Source organism: Cololabis saira, unplaced genomic scaffold, assembly GCF_033807715.1.
Source record: "Cololabis saira isolate AMF1-May2022 unplaced genomic scaffold, fColSai1.1 scf051, whole genome shotgun sequence".
NCBI lineage: Eukaryota > Metazoa > Chordata > Actinopteri > Beloniformes > Belonidae > Cololabis > Cololabis saira.
This window is the reverse complement of record NW_026906215.1, coordinates 247,089-267,206: the sequence shown is the minus strand read 5'-3', so window position 1 is coordinate 267,206 and position 20,118 is coordinate 247,089. Positions and strand designations below refer to the sequence as shown.

Genomic DNA, 20,118 nt, shown 5'->3' with positions numbered 1-20,118 from the left:
CAGCTAGTGGGGTCTGGTGGTGGAAGCTCCTGGGGTCTGGTGATGGAAGCTCCTGGGGTCAGGTGATGGAAGCTCCTTGGGTCTGGTGATGGAAATTCCTGGGGTCTGGTGGTGGAAGCTCCTGAGGTGTGGTGGTGATGCTGCTGTCGTCTGGTGGTGGAGCTAGTGGTGTCTGGTGGTGGAAGCTCCTGGGGTTAAAGTCCAGAGTGCTAACCATTACACCATGGAACCCTGTTCAGCTTTTATTGTGTTTTTATTGTGGTCCTGAAACCAGAACATGAGTAAAAAACAATATGCGCTTGAGCATCTGACAGAGTGCTGTCCATGGTGCTAGGAGCGTCTGGGTGTTTATGGTACCAGGGCCCTGGTCCTCCAGGCCCAAGGGCTGGCTCTTTCACTCCAGTGGCCGGTCGGTGGGGGGCTTAAAAGCGGGTCCCCGGGTTCGGACGGTGAGCCGGGTCTTTGGGTGGCTCCAGGTGAGCCGGGTTTTTGAGGTTGTTGAGTTGTTGTTAGGGTTTGGTGGTGGAAGCTCCTGAGGTGTGGTGGGGATGCTGCTGGGGTCTGGTGGTGCAGCTAGAGGGGTCTGGTGGTGGAAGCTCCTGGGGTCTGGTGATGGAAGCTCCTGGGGTGTGGTGGTGGAAGCTCCTGGGTTCTGGTGGTGATGCTGCTGGGGTCTGGTGCTGATGCTGCTGGGGTCTGGTGGTGGAAGCTCCTGGGGTCTGGTGGTGGAAGCTCCTGAGGTCTGGTGGTGGAAGCTCCTGGGGTCTGGTGGTGGAAGCTCCTGGGGTCTGGTGGTGGAAGCTCCTGGGGTCTGGTGGTGGAAGCTCCTGGGGTCTGGTGCTGATGCTGCTGGGGTCTGGTGGTGGAGCTAGTGGGGTCTGGTGTTGGAAGCTCCTGGGGTCTGGTGGTGGAGCTAGTAGGGTCTGGTGGTGGATGGGGTCTGGTGGTGATGCTGCTGGGGTCTGGTGGTGGAGCTAGTGGGGTCTTGTGGTGGATGGGGTCTGGTGGTAATGCTGCTGGGGTCTGGTGGTGGAGCTAGTAGGGTCTGGTGGTGGATGGGGTCTGGTGGTAATGCTGCTGGGGTCTGGTGGTGGAGCTAGTGGGGTCTGGTGGTGATGCTGCTGGGGTCTGGTGGAAGCTCCTGGGGTCTGGTGGTGGAAGCTCCTGAGGTCTGGTGGTGGAAGCTCCTGGGGTCTGGTGGTGGAAGCTCCTGGGGTCTGGTGGTGGAAGCTCCTGGGGTCTGGTGGTGATGCTGCTGGGGTCTGGTGGAAGCTCCTGGGGTCTGGTGGTGGAAGCTCCTGAGGTCTGGTGGTGGAAGCTCCTGGGGTCTGGTGGTGGAAGCTCCTGGGGTCTGGTGGTGATGCTGCTGGGGTATGGTGGTGGAGCTAGTGGGGTCTGGTGTTGGAAGCTCCTGGGGTCTGGTGGTGGAGCTAGTGGGGTCTGGTGTTAATGCTGCTGGGGTTTGGTGGTGGAGCTAGTGACTTACATGTTTTGAAAAAGGCGGGCATGACGAAAAGATCCTGTAAAAAATCTCTGTAATATGTTTCTTTTTTTCCTGTAAAGTTGGACATTTGAAAGATTAGGTAAATGGGGAATGACTGGCTTTTAATCAGTTGTGGAACTGCAACGAAATTCATTTCTGCATAAGACCCAATGCGAGAAAGAGATGGTCGACCTTCCTGTGCCGAGCACCAAGAAGAGGATTAGAGGGGTTTTACAAGTCCAAATAATATTATTGCAGTAATACATGTTTGCCCCCAGTTTCGAACAGGGGACCTCTTCGCGTGTTAGGCAAACTTGATAACCACTACACTACAGAAACTTGCATGCTTTGAAAATGGCGGGCGTAACGAAAAAAAAATCCTATCTTCAAATCATTCATGTTAGAAATAAATGTGTGATTTCATATAAGTTGTCCTGGTGCGGTAAAATTAAAAATCATCCATCGGTATTACCATGCTGGGTAGAAAATACAAAATGTACCACAAGGGAAGCCAACTGATTACTTTTGAAAGACAGTACTGGATATGATTAATAACTGCAAATTAGGCTGTCGTCTTGCACATTCAAACATTACTCGTTGTTGGCAGGATTCGAACCTGCGCGGGGAATCCCCAATGGATTTCTAGTCCATCGCCTTAACCACTCGGCCACAACAACCTGTCAGCTGTGTGTATGTGTGTGTGTGTGTGTGTGTGTGTGTGAATCTTCAGAAATAGACAATTTAGAGTCTTTATTTTAAAATGGTTGGTTTTACTTTATTTTAAAATGGTTGGTTTTACTTTATTAGGTTGAGACATATTTTCATCCTCATTTTGATTAAATGCATTTTCATCAACAGTCAGTGCAGTATGTTCATAGATCATACATCCACTTTCTTGTTTCCAAAAAGCTCTGGATAGATTTCAGTTAATCTCTCACATCTCATGTATGAGAGGATCTCTTAAGTAGCAGAGGATGGTTTCGATCCATCGACCTCTGGGTTATGGGCCCAGCACGCTTCCGCTGCGCCACTCTGCTGTATAACCAGGATGTGACTCCGCCACACAGTGGGGGGGAGGGGGGTAGGGGACTTAAAAGCGGGTCCCCTGGTTCGGACGGTGAGCCGGGTCTCTGGGTGGCTCCAGGTGAGCCGGGTTGTTGAGGTTGTTGAGTTGTTGTTGGGGTCTGGTGGTGGAAGCTCCTGAGGTGTGGTGGTGATGCTGCTGGGGTCTGGTGGTGCAGCTAGTGGGGTCTGGTGGTGGAAGCTCCTGGGGTCTGGTGATGGAAGCTCCTGGGGTCAGGTGATGGAAGCTCCTTGGGTCTGGTGATGGAAATTCCTGGGGTCTGGTGGTGGAAGCTCCTGGGGTCTGGTGATGGAAGCTCCTGGGGTCAGGTGATGGAAGCTCCTTGGGTCTGGTGATGGAAATTCCTGGGGTCTGGTGGTGGAAGCTCCTGAGGTGTGGTGGTGATGCTGCTGTCGTCTGGTGGTGGAGCTAGTGGTGTCTGGTGGTGGAAGCTCCTGGGGTCAAAGTCCAGAGTGCTAACCATTACACCATGGAACCCTGTTCAGCTTTTATTGTGTTTTTATTGTGGTCCTGAAACCAGAACATGAGTAAAAAACAATATGCGCTTGAGCATCTGACAGAGTGCTGTCCATGGTGCTAGGAGCGTCTGGGTGTTTATGGTACCAGGGCCCTGGTCCTCCAGGCCCAAGGGCTGGCTCTTTCACTCCAGTGGCCGGTCGGTGGGGGGCTTAAAAGCGGGTCCCCGGGTTCGGACGGTGAGCCGGGTCTTTGGGTGGCTCCAGGTGAGCCGGGTTTTTGAGGTTGTTCAGTTGTTGTTAGGGTTTGGTGGTGGAAGCTCCTGAGGTGTGGTGGTGATGCTGCTGGGGTCTGGTGGTGCAGCTAGAGGGGTCTGGTGGTGGAAGCTCCTGGGGTCTGGTGATGGAAGCTCCTGGGGTGTGGTGGTGGAAGCTCCTGGGTTCTGGTGGTGATGCTGCTGGGGTCTGGTGCTGATGCTGCTGGGGTCTGGTGGTGGAAGCTCCTGGGGTCTGGTGGTGGAAGCTCCTGAGGTCTGGTGGTGGAAGCTCCTGGGGTCTGGTGGTGGAAGCTCCTGGGGTCTGGTGGTGGAAGCTCCTGGGGTCTGGTGCTGATGCTGCTGGGGTCCGGTGGTGGAGCTAGTGGGGTCTGGTGTTGGAAGCTCCTGGGGTCTGGTGGTGGAGCTAGTAGGGTCTGGTGGTGGATGGGGTCTGGTGGTGATGCTGCTGGGGTCTGGTGGTGGAGCTAGTGGGGTCTTGTGGTGGATGGGGTCTGGTGGTAATGCTGCTGGGGTCTGGTGGTGGAGCTAGTAGGGTCTGGTGGTGGATGGGGTCTGGTGGTAATGCTGCTGGGGTCTGGTGGTGGAGCTAGTGGGGTCTGGTGGTGATGCTGCTGGGGTCTGGTGGAAGCTCCTGGGGTCTGGTGGTGGAAGCTCCTGAGGTCTGGTGGTGGAAGCTCCTGGGGTCTGGTGGTGGAAGCTCCTGGGGTCTGGTGGTGATGCTGCTGGGGTATGGTGGTGGAGCTAGTGGGGTCTGGTGTTGGAAGCTCCTGGGGTCTGGTGGTGGAGCTAGTGGGGTCTGGTGTTAATGCTGCTGGGGTTTGGTGGTGGAGCTAGTGACTTACATGTTTTGAAAAAGGCGGGCATGACGAAAAGATCCTGTAAAAAATCTCTGTAATATGTTTCTTTTTTTCCTGTAAAGTTGGACATTTGAAAGATTAGGTAAATGAGGAATGACTGGCTTTTAATCAGTTGTGGAACTGCAACGAAATTCATTTCTGCATAAGACCCAATGCGAGAAAGAGATGGTCGACCTTCCTGTGCCGAGCACCAAGAAGAGGATTAGAGGGGTTTTCCAAGTCCAAATAATATTATTGCAGTAATACATGTTTCCGCCCAGTTTCGAACAGGGGACCTTTCGCGTGTTAGGCGAACGTGATAACCACTACACTACGGAAACATGCATGCTTTGAAAATGGCGGGCGTAACGAAAAAAAAATCCTATCTTCAAATCATTCATGTTAGAAATAAATGTGTGATTTCATATAAGTTGTCCTGGTGCGGTAAAATTAAAAATCATCCATCGGTATTACCATGCTGGGTAGAAAATACAAAATGTACCACAAGGCAAGCCAACTGATTACTTTTGAAAGACAGTACTGGATATGATTAATAACTGCAAATTAGGCAGTCGTCTTGCACATTCAAACATTACTCGTTGTTGGCAGGATTCGAACCTGCGCGGGGTATCCCCAATGGATTTCTAGTCCATCGCCTTAACCACTCGGCCACAACAACCTGTCAGCTGTGTGTATGTGTGTGTGTGTGTGTGTGTGTGTGTGTGTGTGTGAATCTTCAGAAATAGACAATTTAGAGTCTTTATTTTAAAATGGTTGGTTTTACTTTATTTTAAAATGGTTGGTTTTACTTTATTAGGTTGAGACATATTTTCATCCTCATTTTGATTAAATGCATTTTTATCAACAGTCAGTGCAGTATGTTCATAGATCATACATCCACTTTCTTGTTTCCAAAAAGCTCTGGATAGATTTCAGTTAATATCTCACATCTCATGTATGAGAGGATCTCTTAAGTAGCAGAGGATGGTTTCGACCCATCGACCTCTGGGTTATGGGCCCAGCACGCTTCCGCTGCGCCACTCTGCTGTATAACCAGGATGTGACTCCGCCACACAGTGGGGGGGAGGGGGGTAGGGGACTTAAAAGCGGGTCCCCTGGTTCGGACGGTGAGCCGGGTCTCTGGGTGGCTCCAGGTGAACCGGGTTGTTGAGGTTGTTGAGTTGTTTTTGGGGTCTGGTGGTGGAAGCTCCTGAGGTGGGGTGGTGATGCTGCTGGGGTCTGGTGGTGCAGCTAGTGGGGTCTGGTGGTGGAAGCTCCTGGGGTCTGGTGATGGAAGCTCCTGGGGTCAGGTGATGGAAGCTCCTTGGGTCTGGTGATGGAAATTCCTGGGGTCTGGTGGTGGAAGCTCCTGGGGTCTGGTGGTGATGCTGCTGGGGTCTGGTGGTGATGCTGCTGGGGTCTGGTGGTGGAGCTAGTGGTGTCTGGTGGTGGAAGCTCCTGAGGTGTGGTGGTGATGCTGCTGTCGTCTGGTGGTGGAGCTAGTGGTGTCTGGTGGTGGAAGCTCCTGGGGTCAAAGTCCAGAGTGCTAACCATTACACCATGGAACCCTGTTCAGCTTTTATTGTGTTTTTATTGTGGTCCTGAAACCAGAACATGAGTAAAAAACAATATGCGCTTGAGCATCTGACAGAGTGCTGTCCATGGTGCTAGGAGCGTCTGGGTGTTTATGGTACCAGGGCCCTGGTCCTCCAGGCCCAAGGGCTGGCTCTTTCACTCCAGTGGCCGGTCGGTGGGGGGCTTAAAAGCGGGTCCCCGGATTCGGACGGTGAGCCGGGTCTTTGGGTGGCTCCAGGTGAGCCGGGTTTTTGAGGTTGTTGAGTTGTTGTTAGGGTTTGGTGGTGGAAGCTCCTGAGGTGTGGTGGTGATGCTGCTGGGGTCTGGTGGTGCAGCTAGAGGGGTCTGGTGGTGGAAGCTCCTGGGGTCTGGTGATGGAAGCTCCTGGGGTGTGGTGGTGGAAGCTCCTGGGTTCTGGTGGTGATGCTGCTGGGGTCTGGTGGTGCAGCTAGTGGGGTCTGGTGGTGGAAGCTCCTGGGGTCTGGTGATGGAAGCTCCTGGGGTCAGGTGATGGAAGCTCCTTGGGTCTGGTGATGGAAATTCCTGGGGTCTGGTGGTGGAAGCTCCTGGGGTCTGGTGGTGATGCTGCTGGGGTCTGGTGGTGATGCTGCTGGGGTCTGGTGGTGGAGCTAGTGGTGTCTGGTGGTGGAAGCTCCTGAGGTGTGGTGGTGATGCTGCTGTCGTCTGGTGGTGGAGCTAGTGGTGTCTGGTGGTGGAAGCTCCTGGGGTCAAAGTCCAGAGTGCTAACCATTACACCATGGAACCCTGTTCAGCTTTTATTGTGTTTTTATTGTGGTCCTGAAACCAGAACATGAGTAAAAAACAATATGCGCTTGAGCATCTGACAGAGTGCTGTCCATGGTGCTAGGAGCGTCTTGGTGTTTATGGTACCAGGGCCCTGGTCCTCCAGGCCCAAGGGCTGGCTCTTTCACTCCAGTGGCCGGTTGGTGGGGGGCTTAAAAGCGGGTCCCCGGGTTCGGACGGTGAGCCGGGTCTTTGGGTGGCTCCAGGTGAGCCGGGTTTTTGAGGTTGTTGAGTTGTTGTTAGGGTTTGGTGGTGGAAGCTCCTGAGGTGTGGTGGTGGAAGCTCCTGGGGTCTGGTGATGGAAGCTCCTGGGGTGTGGTGGTGGAAGCTCCTGGGTTCTGGTGGTGATGCTGCTGGGGTCTGGTGCTGATGCTGCTGGGGTCTGGTGGTGGAAGCTCCTGGGGTCTGGTGGTGGAAGCTCCTGAGGTCTGGTGGTGGAAGCTCCTGGGGTCTGGTGGTGGAAGCTCCTGGGGTCTGGTGGTGGAAGCTCCTGGGGTCTGGTGGTGGAAGCTCCTGGCGTCTGGTGCTGATGCTGCTGGGGTCCGGTGGTGGAGCTAGTGGGGTCTGGTGTTGGAAGCTCCTGGGGTCTGGTGGTGGAGCTAGTAGGGTCTGGTGGTGGATGGGGTCTGGTGGTGATGCTGCTGGGGTCTGGTGGTGGAGCTAGTGGGGTCTTGTGGTGGATGGGGTCTGGTGGTAATGCTGCTGGGGTCTGGTGGTGGAGCTAGTAGGGTCTGGTGGTGGATGGGGTCTGGTGGTAATGCTGCTGGGGTCTGGTGTTGGAGCTAGTGGGGTCTGGTGGTGATGCTGCTGGGGTCTGGTGCTGATGCTGCTGGGGTCTGGTGGTGGAAGCTCCTTGGGTCTGGTGATGGAAATTCCTGGGGTCTGGTGGTGGAAGCTCCTGAGGTGTGGTGGTGATGCTGCTGTTGTCTGGTGGTGGAGCTAGTGGTGTCTGGTGGTGGAAGCTCCTGGGGTTAAAGTCCAGAGTGCTAACCATTACACCATGGAACCCTGTTCAGCTTTTATTGTGTTTTTATTGTGGTCCTGAAACCAGAACATGAGTAAAAAACAATATGCGCTTGAGCATCTGACAGAGTGCTGTCCATGGTGCTAGGAGCGTCTGGGTGTTTATGGTACCAGGGCCCTGGTCCTCCAGGCCCAAGGGCTGGCTCTTTCACTCCAGTGGCCGGTCGGTGGGGGGCTTAAAAGCGGGTCCCCGGGTTCGGACGGTGAGCCGGGTCTTTGGGTGGCTCCAGGTGAGCCGGGTTTTTGAGGTTGTTGAGTTGTTGTTAGGGTTTGGTGGTGGAAGCTCCTGAGGTGTGGTGGGGATGCTGCTGGGGTCTGGTGGTGCAGCTAGAGGGGTCTGGTGGTGGAAGCTCCTGGGGTCTGGTGATGGAAGCTCCTGGGGTGTGGTGGTGGAAGCTCCTGGGTTCTGGTGGTGATGCTGCTGGGGTCTGGTGCTGATGCTGCTGGGGTCTGGTGGTGGAAGCTCCTGGGGTCTGGTGGTGGAAGCTCCTGAGGTCTGGTGGTGGAAGCTCCTGGGGTCTGGTGGTGGAAGCTCCTGGGGTCTGGTGGTGGAAGCTCCTGGGGTCTGGTGGTGGAAGCTCCTGGGGTCTGGTGCTGATGCTGCTGGGGTCTGGTGGTGGAGCTAGTGGGGTCTGGTGTTGGAAGCTCCTGGGGTCTGGTGGTGGAGCTAGTAGGGTCTGGTGGTGGATGGGGTCTGGTGGTGATGCTGCTGGGGTCTGGTGGTGGAGCTAGTGGGGTCTTGTGGTGGATGGGGTCTGGTGGTAATGCTGCTGGGGTCTGGTGGTGGAGCTAGTAGGGTCTGGTGGTGGATGGGGTCTGGTGGTAATGCTGCTGGGGTCTGGTGGTGGAGCTAGTGGGGTCTGGTGGTGATGCTGCTGGGGTCTGGTGGAAGCTCCTGGGGTCTGGTGGTGGAAGCTCCTGAGGTCTGGTGGTGGAAGCTCCTGGGGTCTGGTGGTGGAAGCTCCTGGGGTCTGGTGGTGGAAGCTCCTGGGGTCTGGTGGTGATGCTGCTGGGGTCTGGTGGAAGCTCCTGGGGTCTGGTGGTGGAAGCTCCTGAGGTCTGGTGGTGGAAGCTCCTGGGGTCTGGTGGTGGAAGCTCCTGGGGTCTGGTGGTGATGCTGCTGGGGTATGGTGGTGGAGCTAGTGGGGTCTGGTGTTGGAAGCTCCTGGGGTCTGGTGGTGGAGCTAGTGGGGTCTGGTGTTAATGCTGCTGGGGTTTGGTGGTGGAGCTAGTGACTTACATGTTTTGAAAAAGGCGGGCATGACGAAAAGATCCTGTAAAAAATCTCTGTAATATGTTTCTTTTTTTCCTGTAAAGTTGGACATTTGAAAGATTAGGTAAATGGGGAATGACTGGCTTTTAATCAGTTGTGGAACTGCAACGAAATTCATTTCTGCATAAGACCCAATGCGAGAAAGAGATGGTCGACCTTCCTGTGCCGAGCACCAAGAAGAGGATTAGAGGGGTTTTACAAGTCCAAATAATATTATTGCAGTAATACATGTTTGCCCCCAGTTTCGAACAGGGGACCTTTCGCGTGTTAGGCAAACTTGATAACCACTACACTACAGAAACTTGCATGCTTTGAAAATGGCGGGCGTAACGAAAAAAAAATCCTATCTTCAAATCATTCATGTTAGAAATAAATGTGTGATTTCATATAAGTTGTCCTGGTGCGGTAAAATTAAAAATCATCCATCGGTATTACCATGCTGGGTAGAAAATACAAAATGTACCACAAGGGAAGCCAACTGATTACTTTTGAAAGACAGTACTGGATATGATTAATAACTGCAAATTAGGCTGTCGTCTTGCACATTCAAACATTACTCGTTGTTGGCAGGATTCGAACCTGCGCGGGGAATCCCCAATGGATTTCTAGTCCATCGCCTTAACCACTCGGCCACAACAACCTGTCAGCTGTGTGTATGTGTGTGTGTGTGTGTGTGTGTGTGTGTGAATCTTCAGAAATAGACAATTTAGAGTCTTTATTTTAAAATGGTTGGTTTTACTTTATTTTAAAATGGTTGGTTTTACTTTATTAGGTTGAGACATATTTTCATCCTCATTTTGATTAAATGCATTTTCATCAACAGTCAGTGCAGTATGTTCATAGATCATACATCCACTTTCTTGTTTCCAAAAAGCTCTGGATAGATTTCAGTTAATCTCTCACATCTCATGTATGAGAGGATCTCTTAAGTAGCAGAGGATGGTTTCGATCCATCGACCTCTGGGTTATGGGCCCAGCACGCTTCCGCTGCGCCACTCTGCTGTATAACCAGGATGTGACTCCGCCACACAGTGGGGGGGAGGGGGGTAGGGGACTTAAAAGCGGGTCCCCTGATTCGGACGGTGAGCCGGGTCTCTGGGTGGCTCCAGGTGAGCCGGGTTGTTGAGGTTGTTGAGTTGTTGTTGGGGTCTGGTGGTGGAAGCTCCTGAGGTGTGGTGGTGATGCTGCTGGGGTCTGGTGGTGCAGCTAGTGGGGTCTGGTGGTGGAAGCTCCTGGGGTCTGGTGATGGAAGCTCCTGGGGTCAGGTGATGGAAGCTCCTTGGGTCTGGTGATGGAAATTCCTGGGGTCTGGTGGTGGAAGCTCCTGGGGTCTGGTGGTGATGCTGCTGGGGTCTGGTGATGATGCTGCTGGGGTCTGGTGGTGGAAGCTCCTGGGGTCTGGTGCTGATGCTGCTGTGGTCCGGTGGTGGAGCTTGTGGGGTCTGGTGTTGGAAGCTCCTGGGGTCTGGTGGTGGAGCTAGTAGGGTCTGGTGGTGGATGGGGTCTGGTGGTGATGCTGCTGGGGTCTGGTGGTGGAGCTAGTGGGGTCTTGTGGTGGATGGGGTCTGGTGGTAATGCTGCTGGGGTCTGGTGGTGGAGCTAGTAGGGTCTGGTGGTGGATGGGGTCTGGTGGTAATGCTGCTGGGGTCTGGTGGTGGAGCTAGTGGGGTCTGGTGGTGATGCTGCTGGGGTCTGGTGGAAGCTCCTGGGGTCTGGTGGTGGAAGCTCCTGAGGTCTGGTGGTGGAAGCTCCTGGGGTCTGGTGGTGGAAGCTCCTGGGGTCTGGTGGTGATGCTGCTGGGGTATGGTGGTGGAGCTAGTGGGGTCTGGTGTTGGAAGCTCCTGGGGTCTGGTGGTGGAGCTAATGGGGTCTGGTGTTAATGCTGCTGGGGTTTGGTGGTGGAGCTAGTGACTTACATGTTTTGAAAAAGGCGGGCATGACGAAAAGATCCTGTAAAAAATCTATGTAATATGTTTCTTTTTTTCCTGTAAAGTTGGACATTTGAAAGATTAGGTAAATGAGGAATGACTGGCTTTTAATCAGTTGTGGAACTGCAACGAAATTCATTTCTGCATAAGACCCAATGCGAGAAAGAGATGGTCGACCTTCCTGTGCCGAGCACCAAGAAGAGGATTAGAGGGGTTTTCCAAGTCCAAATAATATTATTGCAGTAATACATGCTTCCGCCCAGTTTCGAACAGGGGACCTTTCGCGTGTTAGGCGACCGTGATAACCACTACACTACGGAAACTTGCATGCTTTGAAAATGGCGGGCGTAACGAAAATAAAATCCTATCTTCAAATCATTCATGTTAGAAATAAATGTGTGATTTCATATAAGTTGTCCTGGTGCGGTAAAATTAAAAATCATCCATCGGTATTACCATGCTGGGTAGAAAATACAAAATGTACCACAAGGGAAGCCAACTGATTACTTTTGAAAGACAGTACTGGATATGATTAATAACTGCAAATTAGGCAGTCGTCTTGCAAATTCAAACATTACTCGTTGTTGGCAGGATTCGAACCTGCGCGGGGAATCCCCAATGGATTTCTAGTCCATCGCCTTAACCACTCGGCCACAACAACCTGTCAGCTGTGTGTATGTGTGTGTGTGTATGTGTGTGTGTGAGTGTGTGTGTGTGTGTGTGAATCTTCAGAAATAGACAATTTAGAGTCTTTATTTTAAAATGGTTGGTTTTACTTTATTAGGTTGAGACATATTTTCATCCTCATTTTGATTAAATGCATTTTCATCAACAGTCAGTGCAGTATGTTCATAGATCATACATCCACTTTCTTGTTTCCAAAAAGCTCTGGATAGATTTCAGTTAATCTCTCACATCTCATGTATGAGAGGATCTCTTAAGTAGCAGAGGATGGTTTCGATCCATCGACCTCTGGGTTATGGGCCCAGCACGCTTCCGCTGCGCCACACTGCTGTATAACCAGGATGTGACTCCGCCACACAGTGGGGGGGAGGGGGGTAGGGGACTTAAAAGCGGGTCCCCGGGTTCGGACGGTGAGCCGGGTCTCGGGGTGGCTCCAGGTGAGCCGGGTTGTTGAGGTTGTTGAGTTGTTGTTGGGGTCTGGTGGTGGAAGCTCCTGAGGTGTGGTGGTGATGCTGCTGGGGTCTGGTGGTGCAGCTAGTGGGGTCTGGTGGTGGAAGCTCCTGGGGTCTGGTGATGGAAGCTCCTGGGGTCAGGTGATGGAAGCTCCTTGGGTCTGGTGATGGAAATTCCTGGGGTCTGGTGGTGGAAGCTCCTGAGGTGTGGTGGTGATGCTGCTGTCGTCTGGTGGTGGAGCTAGTGGTGTCTGGTGGTGGAAGCTCCTGGGGTTAAAGTCCAGAGTGCTAACCATTACACCATGGAACCCTGTTCAGCTTTTATTGTGTTTTTATTGTGGTCCTGAAACCAGAACATGAGTAAAAAACAATATGCGCTTGAGCATCTGACAGAGTGCTGTCCATGGTGCTAGGAGCGTCTGGGTGTTTATGGTACCAGGGCCCTGGTCCTCCAGGCCCAAGGGCTGGCTCTTTCACTCCAGTGGCCGGTCGGTGGGGGGCTTAAAAGCGGGTCCCCGGGTTCGGACGGTGAGCCGGGTCTTTGGGTGGCTCCAGGTGAGCCGGGTTTTTGAGGTTGTTGAGTTGTTGTTAGGGTTTGGTGGTGGAAGCTCCTGAGGTGTGGTGGGGATGCTGCTGGGGTATGGTGGTGCAGCTAGAGGGGTCTGGTGGTGGAAGCTCCTGGGGTCTGGTGATGGAAGCTCCTGGGGTGTGGTGGTGGAAGCTCCTGGGTTCTGGTGGTGATGCTGCTGGGGTCTGGTGCTGATGCTGCTGGGGTCTGGTGGTGGAAGCTCCTGGGGTCTGGTGGTGGAAGCTCCTGAGGTCTGGTGGTGGAAGCTCCTGGGGTCTGGTGGTGGAAGCTCCTGGGGTCTGGTGGTGGAAGCTCCTGGGGTCTGGTGGTGGAAGCTCCTGGGGTCTGGTGCTGATGCTGCTGGGGTCTGGTGGTGGAGCTAGTGGGGTCTGGTGTTGGAAGCTCCTGGGGTCTGGTGGTGGAGCTAGTAGGGTCTGGTGGTGGATGGGGTCTGGTGGTGATGCTGCTGGGGTCTGGTGGTGGAGCTAGTAGGGTCTGGTGGTGGATGGGGTCTGGTGGTAATGCTGCTGGGGTCTGGTGGTGGAGCTAGTGGGGTCTGGTGGTGATGCTGCTGGGGTCTGGTGGAAGCTCCTGGGGTCTGGTGGTGGAAGCTCCTGAGGTCTGGTGGTGGAAGCTCCTGGGGTCTGGTGGTGGAAGCTCCTGGGGTCTGGTGGTGGAAGCTCCTGGGGTCTGGTGGTGATGCTGCTGGGGTCTGGTGGAAGCTCCTGGGGTCTGGTGGTGGAAGCTCCTGAGGTCTGGTGGTGGAAGCTCCTGGGGTCTGGTGGTGGAAGCTCCTGGGGTCTGTTGGTGATGCTGCTGGGGTATGGTGGTGGAGCTAGTGGGGTCTGGTGTTGGAAGCTCCTGGGGTCTGGTGGTGGAGCTAGTGGGGTCTGGTGTTAATGCTGCTGGGGTTTGGTGGTGGAGCTAGTGACTTACATGTTTTGAAAAAGGCGGGCATGACGAAAAGATCCTGTAAAAAATCTCTGTAATATGTTTCTTTTTTTCCTGTAAAGTTGGACATTTGAAAGATTAGGTAAATGGGGAATGACTGGCTTTTAATCAGTTGTGGAACTGCAACGAAATTCATTTCTGCATAAGACCCAATGCGAGAAAGAGATGGTCGACCTTCCTGTGCCGAGCACCAAGAAGAGGATTAGAGGGGTTTTACAAGTCCAAATAATATTATTGCAGTAATACATGTTTGCCCCCAGTTTCGAACAGGGGACCTTTCGCGTGTTAGGCAAACTTGATAACCACTACACTACAGAAACTTGCATGCTTTGAAAATGGCGGGCGTAACGAAAAAAAAATCCTATCTTCAAATCATTCATGTTAGAAATAAATGTGTGATTTCATATAAGTTGTCCTGGTGCGGTAAAATTAAAAATCATCCATCGGTATTACCATGCTGGGTAGAAAATACAAAATGTTCCACAAGGGAAGCCAACTGATTACTTTTGAAAGACAGTACTGGATATGATTAATAACTGCAAATTAGGCTGTCGTCTTGCACATTCAAACATTACTCGTTGTTGGCAGGATTCGAACCTGCGCGGGGAATCCCCAATGGATTTCTAGTCCATTGCCTTAACCACTCGGCCACAACAACCTGTCAGCTGTGTGTATGTGTCTGTGTGTGTGTGTGTGTGTGTGTGTGTGTGTGAATCTTCAGAAATAGACAATTTAGAGTCTTTATTTTAAAATGGTTGGTTTTACTTTATTTTAAAATGGTTGGTTTTACTTTATTAGGTTGAGACATATTTTCATCCTCATTTTGATTAAATGCATTTTCATCAACAGTCAGTGCAGTATGTTCATAGATCATACATCCACTTTCTTGTTTCCAAAAAGCTCTGGATAGATTTCAGTTAATCTCTCACATCTCATGTATGAGAGGATCTCTTAAGTAGCAGAGGATGGTTTCGATCCATCGACCTCTGGGTTATGGGCCCAGCACGCTTCCGCTGCGCCACTCTGCTGTATAACCAGGATGTGACTCCGCCACACAGTGGGGGGGAGGGGGGTAGGGGACTTAAAAGCGGGTCCCCTGGTTCGGACGGTGAGCCGGGTCTCTGGGTGGCTCCAGGTGAGCCGGGTTGTTGAGGATGTTGAGTTGTTGTTGGGGTCTGGTGGTGGAAGCTCCTGAGGTGTGGTGGTGATGCTGCTGGGGTCTGGTGGTGCAGCTAGTGGGGTCTGGTGGTGGAAGCTCCTGGGGTCTGGTGATGGAAGCTCCTGGGGTCAGGTGATGGAAGCTCCTTGGGTCTGGTGATGGAAATTCCTGGGGTCTGGTGGTGGAAGCTCCTGGGGTCTGGTGATGGAAGCTCCTGGGGTCAGGTGATGGAAGCTCCTTGGGTCTGGTGATGGAAATTCCTGGGGTCTGGTGGTGGAAGCTCCTGAGGTGTGGTGGTGATGCTGCTGTCGTCTGGTGGTGGAGCTAGTGGTGTCTGGTGGTGGAAGCTCCTGGGGTCAAAGTCCAGAGTGCTAACCATTACACCATGGAACCCTGTTCAGCTTTTATTGTGTTTTTATTGTGGTCCTGAAACCAGAACATGAGTAAAAAACAATATGCGCTTGAGCATCTGACAGAGTGCTGTCCATGGTGCTAGGAGCGTCTGGGTGTTTATGGTACCAGGGCCCTGGTCCTCCAGGCCCAAGGGCTGGCTCTTTCACTCCAGTGGCCGGTCGGTGGGGGGCTTAAAAGCGGGTCCCCGGGTTCGGACGGTGAGCCGGGTCTTTGGGTGGCTCCAGGTGAGCCGGGTTTTTGAGGTTGTTCAGTTGTTGTTAGGGTTTGGTGGTGGAAGCTCCTGAGGTGTGGTGGGGATGCTGCTGGGGTCTGGTGGTGCAGCTAGAGGGGTCTGGAGGCGGAAGCTCCTGGGGTCTGGTGATGGAAGCTCCTGGGGTGTGGTGGTGGAAGCTCCTGGGTTCTGGTGGTGATGCTGCTGGGGTCTGGTGCTGATGCTGCTGGGGTCTGGTGGTGGAAGCTCCTGGGGTCTGGTGGTGGAAGCTCCTGAGGTCTGGTGGTGGAAGCTCCTGGGGTCTGGTGGTGGAAGCTCCTGGGGTCTGGTGGTGGAAGCTCCTGGGGTCTGGTGGTGGAAGCTCCTGGGGTCTGGTGCTGATGCTGCTGGGGTCCGGTGGTGGAGCTAGTGGGGTCTGGTGTTGGAAGCTCCTGGGGTCTGGTGGTGGAGCTAGTAGGGTCTGGTGGTGGATGGGGTCTGGTGGTGATGCTGCTGGGGTCTGGTGGTGGAGCTAGTGGGGTCTTGTGGTGGATGGGGTCTGGTGGTAATGCTGCTGGGGTCTGGTGGTGGAGCTAGTAGGGTCTGGTGGTGGATGGGGTCTGGTGGTAATGCTGCTGGGGTCTGGTGGTGGAGCTAGTGGGGTCTGGTGGTGATGCTGCTGGGGTCTGGTGGAAGCTCCTGGGGTCTGGTGGTGGAAGCTCCTGAGGTCTGGTGGTGGAAGCTCCTGGGGTCTGGTGGTGGAAGCTCCTGGGGTCTGGTGGTGATGCTGCTGGGGTATGGTGGTGGAGCTAGTGGGGTCTGGTGTTGGAAGCTCCTGGGGTCTGGTGGTGGAGCTAGTGGGGTCTGGTGTTAATGCTGCTGGGGTTTGGTGGTGGAGCTAGTGACTTACATGTTTTGAAAAAGGCGGGCATGACGAAAAGATCCTGTAAAAAATCTCTGTAATATGTTTCTTTTTTTCCTGTAAAGTTGGACATTTGAAAGATTAGGTAAATGAGGAATGACTGGCTTTTAATCAGTTGTGGAACTGCAACGAAATTCATTTCTGCATAAGACCCAATGCGAGAAAGAGATGGTCGACCTTCCTGTGCCGAGCACCAAGAAGAGGATTAGAGGGGTTTTCCAAGTCCAAATAATATTATTGCAGTAATACATGTTTGCCCCCAGTTTCGAACAGGGGACCTTTCGCGTGTTAGGCGAACGTGATAACCACTACACTACGGAAACATGCATGCTTGGAAAATGGCGGGCGTAACGAAAAAAAAATCCTATCTTCAAATCATTCATGTTAGAAATAAATGTGTGATTTCATATAAGTTGTCCTGGTGCGGTAAAATTAAAAATCATCCATCGGTATTACCATGCTGGGTAGAAAATACAAAATGTACCACAAGGCAAGCCAACTGATTACTTTTGAAAGACAGTACTGGATATGATTAATAACTGCAAATTAGGCAGTCGTCTTGCACATTCAAACATTACTCGTTGTTGGCAGGATTCGAACCTGCGCGGGGTATCCCCAATGGATTTCTAGTCCATCGCCTTAACCACTCGGCCACAACAACCTGTCAGCTGTGTGTATGTGTGTGTGTGTGTGTGTGTGTGTGTGTGTGTGTGTGTGTGTGTGAATCTTCAGAAATAGACAATTTAGAGTCTTTATTTTAAAATGGTTGGTTTTACTTTATTTTAAAATGGTTGGTTTTACTTTATTAGGTTGAGACATATTTTCATCCTCATTTTGATTAAATGCATTTTTATCAACAGTCAGTGCAGTATGTTCATAGATCATACATCCACTTTCTTGTTTCCAAAAAGCTCTGGATAGATTTCAGTTAATCTCTCACATCTCATGTATGAGAGGATCTCTTAAGTAGCAGAGGTTGGTTTCGATCCATCGACCTCTGGGTTATGGGCCCAGCACGCTTCCGCTGCGCCACTCTGCTGTATAACCAGGATGTGACTCCGCCACACAGTGGGGGGGAGGGGGGTAGGGGACTTAAAAGCGGGTCCCCTGGTTCGGACGGTGAGCCGGGTCTCTGGGTGGCTCCAGGTGAGCCGGGTTGTTGAGGTTGTTGAGTTGTTTTTGGGGTCTGGTGGTGGAAGCTCCTGAGGTGGGGTGGTGATGCTGCTGGGGTCTGGTGGTGCAGCTAGTGGGGTCTGGTGGTGGAAGCTCCTGGGGTCTGGTGATGGAAGCTCCTGGGGTCAGGTGATGGAAGCTCCTTGGGTCTGGTGATGGAAATTCCTGGGGTCTGGTGGTGGAAGCTCCTGGGGTCTGGTGGTGATGCTGCTGGGGTCTGGTGGTGATGCTGCTGGGGTCTGGTGGTGGAGCTAGTGGTGTCTGGTGGTGGAAGCTCCTGAGGTGTGGTGGTGATGCTGCTGTCGTCTGGTGGTGGAGCTAGTGGTGTCTGGTGGTGGAAGCTCCTGGGGTCAAAGTCCAGAGTGCTAACCATTACACCATGGAACCCTGTTCAGCTTTTATTGTGTTTTTATTGTGGTCCTGAAACCAGAACATGAGTAAAAAACAATATGCGCTTGAGCATCTGACAGAGTGCTGTCCATGGTGCTAGGAGCGTCTGGGTGTTTATGGTACCAGGGCCCTGGTCCTCCAGGCCCAAGGGCTGGCTCTTTCACTCCAGTGGCCGGTCGGTGGGGGGCTTAAAAGCGGGTCCCCGGGTTCGGACGGTGAGCCGGGTCTTTGGGTGGCTCCAGGTGAGCCGGGTTTTTGAGGTTGTTGAGTTGTTGTTAGGGTTTGGTGGTGGAAGCTCCTGAGGTGTGGTGGTGATGCTGCTGGGGTCTGGTGGTGCAGCTAGAGGGGTCTGGTGGTGGAAGCTCCTGGGGTCTGGTGGTGGAAGCTCCTGGGTTCTGGTGGTGATGCTGCTGGGGTCTGGTGGTGCAGCTAGTGGGGTCTGGTGGTGGAAGCTCCTGGGGTCTGGTGATGGAAGCTCCTGGGGTCAGGTGATGGAAGCTCCTTGGGTCTGGTGATGGAAATTCCTGGGGTCTGGTGGTGGAAGCTCCTGGGGTCTGGTGGTGATGCTGCTGGGGTCTGGTGGTGATGCTGCTGGGGTCTGGTGGTGGAGCTAGTGGTGTCTGGTGGTGGAAGCTCCTGAGGTGTGGTGGTGATGCTGCTGTCGTCTGGTGGTGGAGCTAGTGGTGTCTGGTGGTGGAAGCTCCTGGGGTCAAAGTCCAGAGTGCTAACCATTACACCATGGAACCCTGTTCAGCTTTTATTGTGTTTTTATTGTGGTCCTGAAACCAGAACATGAGTAAAAAACAATATGCGCTTGAGCATCTGACAGAGTGCTGTCCATGGTGCTAGGAGCGTCTTGGTGTTTATGGTACCAGGGCCCTGGTCCTCCAGGCCCAAGGGCTGGCTCTTTCACTCCAGTGGCCGGTTGGTGGGGGGCTTAAAAGCGGGTCCCCGGGTTCGGACGGTGAGCCGGGTCTTTGGGTGGCTCCAGGTGAGCCGGGTTTTTGAGGTTGTTGAGTTGTTGTTAGGGTTTGGTGGTGGAAGCTCCTGAGGTGTGGTGGTGGAAGCTCCTGGGGTCTGGTGATGGAAGCTCCTGGGGTGTGGTGGTGGAAGCTCCTGGGTTCTGGTGGTGATGCTGCTGGGGTCTGGTGCTGATGCTGCTGGGGTCTGGTGGTGGAAGCTCCTGGGGTCTGGTGGTGGAAGCTCCTGAGGTCTGGTGGTGGAAGCTCCTGGGGTCTGGTGGTGGAAGCTCCTGGGGTCTGGTGGTGGAAGCTCCTGGGGTCTGGTGGTGGAAGCTCCTGGGGTCTGGTGCTGATGCTGCTGGGGTCCGGTGGTGGAGCTAGTGGGGTCTGGTGTTGGAAGCTCCTGGGGTCTGGTGGTGGAGCTAGTAGGGTCTGGTGGTGGATGGGGTCTGGTGGTGATGCTGCTGGGGTCTGGTGGTGGAGCTAGTGGGGTCTTGTGGTGGATGGGGTCTGGTGGTAATGCTGCTGGGGTCTGGTGGTGGAGCTAGTAGGGTCTGGTGGTGGATGGGGTCTGGTGGTAATGCTGCTGGGGTCTGGTGGTGGAGCTAGTGGGGTCTGGTGGTGATGCTGCTGGGGTCTGGTGCTGATGCTGCTGGGGTCTGGTGGTGGAAGCTCCTTGGGTCTGGTGATGGAAATTCCTGGGGTCTGGTGGTGGAAGCTCCTGAGGTGTGGTGGTGATGCTGCTGTTGTCTGGTGGTGGAGCTAGTGGTGTCTGGTGGTGGAAGCTCCTGGGGTTAAAGTCCAGAGTGCTAACCATTACACCATGGAACCCTGTTCAGCTTTTATTGTGTTTTTATTGTGGTCCTGAAACCAGAACATGAGTAAAAAACAATATGCGCTTGAGCATCTGACAGAGTGCTGTCCATGGTGCTAGGAGCGTCTGGGTGTTTATGGTACCAGGGCCCTGGTCCTCCAGGCCCAAGGGCTGGCTCTTTCACTCCAGTGGCCGGTCGGTGGGGGGCTTAAAAGCGGGTCCCCGGGTTCGGACGGTGAGCCGGGTCTTTGGGTGGCTCCAGGTGAGCCGGGTTTTTGAGGTTGTTGAGTTGTTGTTAGGGTTTGGTGGTGGAAGCTCCTGAGGTGTGGTGGGGATGCTGCTGGGGTCTGGTGGTGCAGCTAGAGGGGTCTGGTGGTGGAAGCTCCTGGGGTCTGGTGATGGAAGCTCCTGGGGTGTGGTGGTGGAAGCTCCTGGGTTCTGGTGGTGATGCTGCTGGGGTCTGGTGCTGATGCTGCTGGGGTCTGGTGGTGGAAGCTCCTGGGGTCTGGTGGTGGAAGCTCCTGAGGTCTGGTGGTGGAAGCTCCTGGGGTCTGGTGGTGGAAGCTCCTGGGGTCTGGTGGTGGAAGCTCCTGGGGTCTGGTGGTGGAAGCTCCTGGGGTCTGGTGCTGATGCTGCTGGGGTCTGGTGGTGGAGCTAGTGGGGTCTGGTGTTGGAAGCTCCTGGGGTCTGGTGGTGGAGC

General features: G+C 53.6%; 7 non-coding genes across 7 annotated transcripts; all 7 read right to left on the bottom strand.

Moving 5' to 3' along the window:
* Positions 1-2,078: 2,078 nt before the first annotated feature.
* Positions 2,079-2,160, bottom strand: trnas-aga (transfer RNA serine (anticodon AGA)). The gene has a single exon. It is a non-coding gene; the product is annotated as a tRNA-Ser (tRNA).
* Positions 2,161-4,404: 2,244 nt separating this feature from the next.
* Positions 4,405-4,477, bottom strand: trnav-aac (transfer RNA valine (anticodon AAC)). The gene has a single exon. It is a non-coding gene; the product is annotated as a tRNA-Val (tRNA).
* A 256-nt stretch (positions 4,478-4,733) lies between these two features.
* trnas-aga (transfer RNA serine (anticodon AGA)) lies at positions 4,734-4,815 on the bottom strand. The gene has a single exon. It is a non-coding gene; the product is annotated as a tRNA-Ser (tRNA).
* Positions 4,816-9,369: 4,554 nt separating this feature from the next.
* On the bottom strand, positions 9,370-9,451 carry trnas-aga (transfer RNA serine (anticodon AGA)). The gene has a single exon. It is a non-coding gene; the product is annotated as a tRNA-Ser (tRNA).
* Positions 9,452-11,318: 1,867 nt separating this feature from the next.
* trnas-aga (transfer RNA serine (anticodon AGA)) lies at positions 11,319-11,400 on the bottom strand. Its single transcript has one exon. It is a non-coding gene; the product is annotated as a tRNA-Ser (tRNA).
* Positions 11,401-13,970: 2,570 nt separating this feature from the next.
* Positions 13,971-14,052, bottom strand: trnas-aga (transfer RNA serine (anticodon AGA)). The gene has a single exon. It is a non-coding gene; the product is annotated as a tRNA-Ser (tRNA).
* Positions 14,053-16,658: 2,606 nt separating this feature from the next.
* On the bottom strand, positions 16,659-16,740 carry trnas-aga (transfer RNA serine (anticodon AGA)). Its single transcript has one exon. It is a non-coding gene; the product is annotated as a tRNA-Ser (tRNA).
* Between the last annotated feature and the right edge of the window lie 3,378 nt (positions 16,741-20,118).